The sequence below is a fragment of the Benincasa hispida genome, chromosome 1, assembly GCF_009727055.1.
Source record: "Benincasa hispida cultivar B227 chromosome 1, ASM972705v1, whole genome shotgun sequence".
In the NCBI taxonomy this organism is placed as follows: Eukaryota; Viridiplantae; Streptophyta; class Magnoliopsida; order Cucurbitales; family Cucurbitaceae; genus Benincasa; species Benincasa hispida.
This window is the reverse complement of record NC_052349.1, coordinates 53,849,369-53,855,479: the sequence shown is the minus strand read 5'-3', so window position 1 is coordinate 53,855,479 and position 6,111 is coordinate 53,849,369. Positions and strand designations below refer to the sequence as shown.

General features: G+C 34.9%; 1 pseudogene; it reads right to left on the bottom strand.

The window, feature by feature from the left end:
- Positions 1-1,140: 1,140 nt before the first annotated feature.
- LOC120070717 lies at positions 1,141-1,907 on the bottom strand (annotated as a pseudogene).
- Positions 1,908-6,111: the final 4,204 nt, after the last annotated feature.

Below are 6,111 nucleotides of genomic sequence, written 5' to 3'. Positions count from 1 at the left end.
ACATTTAATAATAATAAAAAAAATAATAATAACTAAGGCAACCATATAATTATACAAATCTACCATTTGTAGATTATTAGGTATTCTTTTCATCTTATGGTTAAACTTCCATTTTAATCCTTATGAATTATTTCTATGAAATTAGGGGGAGTATTATTTTAACAATAAATAAAATAGTGTAATATCTATACTTTTTCACTGAGTTTTCTTCTAATAATTATTTTATAAAATAAATTTGATTGTTCATGAAAATATTTTTGATAGTATTTATCAAAGTACAAATCAACATAAACAAATTCTAATACAAATATTTCTAAAACAAAATTAACCATTTTTTATTTACTACTACTCATCATCATTACTATAGAAATTAACCTTTTTTATTTAATAAATACATAATGTTATAAAGTTAAAATACTTCTAAAAGGTATATTCATTAATAAAAATTAATAAAAATAGTTAAATTATTAATCCGACAATATTATGTCTTTAATTAAATAACATGATATTTTACCATTTTACAAGAAAATAATCTTGGAAAAATAGTAAAAACAAACATAATAAATACAAGTTTATATAACGTGTGTGGCTTGGATTTTATTTTTTAAAAAATAAACTTTAATTATCATTTGCATGTTAACATAGATTTTCTTACAGTTTAGTAACTATTACTTTATAAATGAATAATTTAATTCTAATATTATGGTTAAATTGAACACTTGAATAATTATTTTTGTAAAACAAATATTTAGTTGATTTTGTGATTTTTTTTATAGAAAATATGTATCAATGTGAAACAAATAAAAGTTTATAACAATCAAATTCTTAAAGAGAAATAGAATTACATTACTAAAATTTAATATGCAAGTCATCTTATCACTTTTTCACTAAGGTTTAATATTACAAATATGGGTAACTTGGAGAGTTAACACATAAACTGATTTATTTAACATTAACACTTAACACAAATTGATTTAACAATAACAGTGACACACAAACTGATTCAAACACTACTTAACAATATCATACTTATTTAAACACTGCTTAAACCAAAACAGTGAACACATATACTGATTTAATAATCATAGAAAAAAGAAACATAAAATCATGGGAAAACAGAACTTTGCCCATATATATGACTCATGGATAATCTGTAACGCCAACCGAACTCTATATTGGGAGGAGCCACACAAATTTAGATTTGCAACTGCTACTAATAAACGGAGGGCAGTCAAGGAGGGTAGAACCATTCTTGTCAAAACACAGTACAATTTCATACAATTGCAACTTTACAGTTTTACCGTTGTTGTTGCAATGGATGCCGGACTCCTTTTGTGTTGTCGCCTTAATGGGGCCTAAGATGTCTTGGGATATAAGGTATTTTGAGATTTTAGGGTTGATCCCAGCAGCTTTTAAGATTGCAAACAGATCATACTTTTCTCGGACGTCCAAAGAAATTTTGAACTATTCAATGTGGTAAAAGGAGGTTCTGAGCATATCCCATGGTCGTACCATTCATGAGCAAGTCCCAAATATTACATCTGACCAATATTTATTTAGGCATGATTCAAGTCCAGTAACCTAAAATTAAAGTATGTTGAAATAATAAATGCTAAAGACAAATGGAAAAAACACAGAAAAAATATAGAAAGAAATATTGAAGAAGATGGAAACCTGGCCAAATAGTTTGCTTGGACAAACAAGATGGGCATTGGAATAGTTGCTCGGCCACAACCCATGTATAGTGAACACGGATTGAGGCTGAGCATGACACTTGTTTGCCACTAGTGTTGTTGCATGTGTTTGGACCCCATTGTTGAACTAGTTGGGAAATCAAATGGAACACCATTCACGAACAACGTCAAACTTAAAAAACAGAAAATTAAAAGAGGAATAGGTTGGGCCATTGAGAATTGATATAAGAGAGAACACAATAATAAGATGGAAGAAGATGGACGATAATGGAGAATGATATGAAGGACACAAACCTTTTTATAAGTAGACCTCTGCCTATTACCCATTTTTTTTTAAAAAAAAAAAACTATTACAAAAAATTTGGGTAGTGATACTTTGTCACACTTCGTCCCAGCTACCCTCTGAGCCTAGAAAAGGACATGACTGCAGCAGTTATCAACCCTTTTGTTGATACTTACTGTCTAGTAATTTTTGCGGAATAACTCTGATATCAACATATAACTCATATATAGCAGAAAGCCTTTTAGGCCAAAAGTTTATTATTTCAGAAACATAACATGTTTAGAGTAATTACAACAATAGATTCATAAGTCCCCAAAGCCCAAAACCCTAGTCCCTATATGAACAACAGTAACATGTGTACAATATTTACAGTAACCACCTAAACAGACGGGTTACAATATCTTTATCTTTTAGTGGCAGAGCAGATGCAAAACTATCTCCTGAGGATTTGACCGCTACCTAGGGGAAAGGAAAACATTTGAAAATGATGTGAGCTTGCTAGCCCAGTGAGTGACTTAAGAAGGATAACTGTTTCTCATGCAAAAGTCTCAATAAAAAGATTAAACTGATATATAAACTTCTACAGTAACCTTGTACTGCAGTATAAACATTTTCCAAGCATAAAACTTATAAAGCTGTTTTTATCATAAAACATTAAAACTGTTTCTTAATTGAGAATAACGCTGCTGTGGTTAAAACCCAACACCAACTGCTAGTCAAGAGAGAACCATTTTGCTCAATCTCTGACGTCAACTACCTATGTGCACGTGACCATACTAAGTACCGTCATACCTTAGGTACTTCTGCTCAGATACGTTCTCAAAACTTGTCCTTCAGTATCGAGCTACTAAGATACCTTCTCAAATGTCCTTCGGTATCAAGTTGGTGGGATACCTTCTCAAATGTCCTTCGGTATCAAGTTGGTCGGATACCTTCGGTATCACGTTTTAAGTAAAAACTAGTCATAAATGACTTTCTCTTTAAAGCATGTAAAGTATAACACATAAAATATGTCTTTAAAGATACTAATGCATGTTGGGTGTATTTAACACACATAAATAGCTTTTCAATAAACTTTTCATACATGCATGCGTTTAAAACATAACTCATGGTCTGCTTGGAAATTACTTTGTAAAACTAGCTGGCATAAGAATAATCTTTCTTTAAAACATGCTTTCTTTAAAACAATGTAAATATTTTTGTCACTCACCTTGTCGTCTAGGAACTTTTCACTCTAGAAGTTCCTTGTTTACTTCGGGTTCCCTTTTACACCCCTAAAATAAAGATTCAATTTAAAACTCGAATTACTCATAGTTATAAGCCTTATTTTGAGATACTTTCTTTTACAAAAATGTTCTAAAATAACTCAGGAAGCTTACCCTAAAATCTGAGCTTAGAACTCCTCGTGGTTTGGCCGGAATCACACAATCTTCAAGACTAACCCAAGCTTACCCGATAGCCTAACCTTGCTATTTTCTTCTCAATTTTCAGCCCAATCCCTTGAAGCTTCTTCTCAGGAAGCCCTATCCTGAAAACTAGACTTGTAGAGATTTTAGGTGGCTTTGACATCACTCCAAACACACGAGTATACTGGGAGAACTCCTCGTCTCAAATTGATGTTGTTTTCCAGACTTCACTGTCCACTGCATCCCCCTTGAAACTCTATGATCAATGCATGGATTTTGCTATCAACGCGATGTTTACTCAGCTTTCCCACTCTTCTTAAATGTCTTTTGAATTGTGATATGAAAAATAAGTCATTGGCCCTATTTATAGGCGTCCAAAAACTCTCCAAGGTCGACACCCCCTCATCCATGTGTTTTCCTTAACGTCTGCCACTTCCAGCCTTCTCCACCTCCTGCTTGAGATGTCTTCACCTCACACCATCAACGTAGCTTTTGATCAACGCAACTTTAGGTGTCCTTCTCTTACATAGCCAATGCATGGGGCTTAATTTTGCATGCCCTCTTGTTCAACCACCTCATTTGCTTAAAGCTTGGCATCGACGCATGGGCGCTTGGCATGGGCACTTAGCATCGACGCATAGATGCTTGGCATCAACGCATGCCACCTTCTAGTGCCTACCTTGCTCTGTGTCCTCGCATCTCTTTGCGTCCGCATGCCCTTTGCACTGCCGACCCTCGTGCCATCCCAACCTTCCAACGCATCACTTTCAACTTTCTTCCTTTAGCCGTATGGACACATATCACCCTTCAAACGCATCCATCACATAGGTTATACTTAGCCAATTTTTCATGTTTTCCCCAAAAGTCAAGCTTCCAAATTCATGCTTTTCTTCTAATTTTTCACCCTTTTCTCTAGCATTACACATTAATTTCCACATCAACCTACTCACCACATTGGTCTTAGTAGGGAACATACTCAAGTAGAGAAATTAGGGTTCAGGGTTCATATTTACCTCCCCATTATGAAAATTTTGCTACAAGTCTGTCAATTAAACAACTGCGGATACTTGTTTCTGATTTGCTCTTCGGTTTCCCATGTTGCTTCTTCCGTGCTATGGTTTCACCATAGTGCTTTTACCAATGGAATTGTCTTATTCCTTAAGACCTGTTCTTTTCTGTCAAGAATCTCCACTGGTTCTTCTTCGTAAGACAAATTTTCTTTCAACTGTACTGGTTGCTCAGGTAACACATGGATAGGATCTGGCACATACTTTCTAAGCATTTCCATATGAAACACATCATGGATACGAGATAATTCTGGAGGTAAATCCAATCTATATGCCATTAGGCCAACTCTTTCTATTATCTCGTAAGGTCCAATATATCTCGGGCTTAATTTCCCTTTCCTAACAAACTTGAGTATTTCTTTCCACGGAGATAACTTAAGAAATACTTTATCACCAACATCAAATTCCAATTCTTTTCTCAGCTTATCGGTATAACTCTTTTGCCTGTCTCGAGCCGTCTTAAGATTATCTCTTATAATCTTAACACTGTCTGATGTTTGTTGCACAAGTTCTGGACCTAGTAATTTCCTTTCACCGACTTCATTTCAACATATCGAAGTTCTACATGGTCTTTTGTATAGTGTCTCATACGGTGCCATTCTAATACTCGAATGGTAACTGTTGTTATACGCGAATTCGATCCGACAGATACGTATCCCAATTTCTTTTGAATTGCAATATACACGCTCTCAACATGTTCTCTAATGTCTAGATTGTCCGCTCAGACTGACCATTCGTCTGTGGATGAAAAGCGGTACTAAAATATAACTTGGTACCTATAGCTTTCTACAAACTAGGCCAAAACTTTGATGTAAACCTGGAGTCTCGATCTGATATAATTGAAACTAGAGCTCCAAACTGACTCACAACTCGATCAACATACAACTTAGCTAATTGGTCTAGGGTAAAAGTAACTTTAACAGGTAAAAACTTAGCTATTTTTGTCAATCAATCCACGATTACCCATATATCATCATAGCTTGCTGGTGTCCTAGGTAACCCAAACAAGAAATCCATCGTAACATGCTCTCATTTCCACTCTGGTACTGGGAGTGGATTAAGTAATCCTGCTGGCCTTTGTCTTTCCAGCTTAACTTGTTGACATATTAAACACCTGTCAACAGACGCTGCCATTTCTCTTTTCATACCAGGCCACCAGTACGATCTCTTTAATGTTCTGTACATCTTCGTACTACCCGGATGCATAGCATAAGCCGAACTATGTGCCTTTTTTAGAATAGCTTGTTTAAGTGCTAAGTTATTAGGTACGCATACCCTACCTTCTTTTAATAGCACTTTTTCGGCTCTTAATTGGTAGTCCGTCCTCAATCCTTTACCCATTTCTTCAGCTAACTTCTAAGATTGGAATCCTTTAATTGTTCATGTAGAATGTCTTCTACGAGAGTAGGACGTACTTGAAATGAAGCTAGTAAACCTCCTGTTGGACCAATTGATAATGCTGCCTTAGCATTATACAACTCATGAATCAGTGCACTTTTCACTGAATCAATACTAGGTCTAGCTGATCTATTTTTTCGACTTAGAGCATCAGCTACCACATTTTCTTTACCTAGGTGATAATCAATTGTACAGTCATATAATCTTTGATCAACTCGATCCATCTTCTTTGTCTCAAGTTCAGCTCCTTTTGATCAAAGATA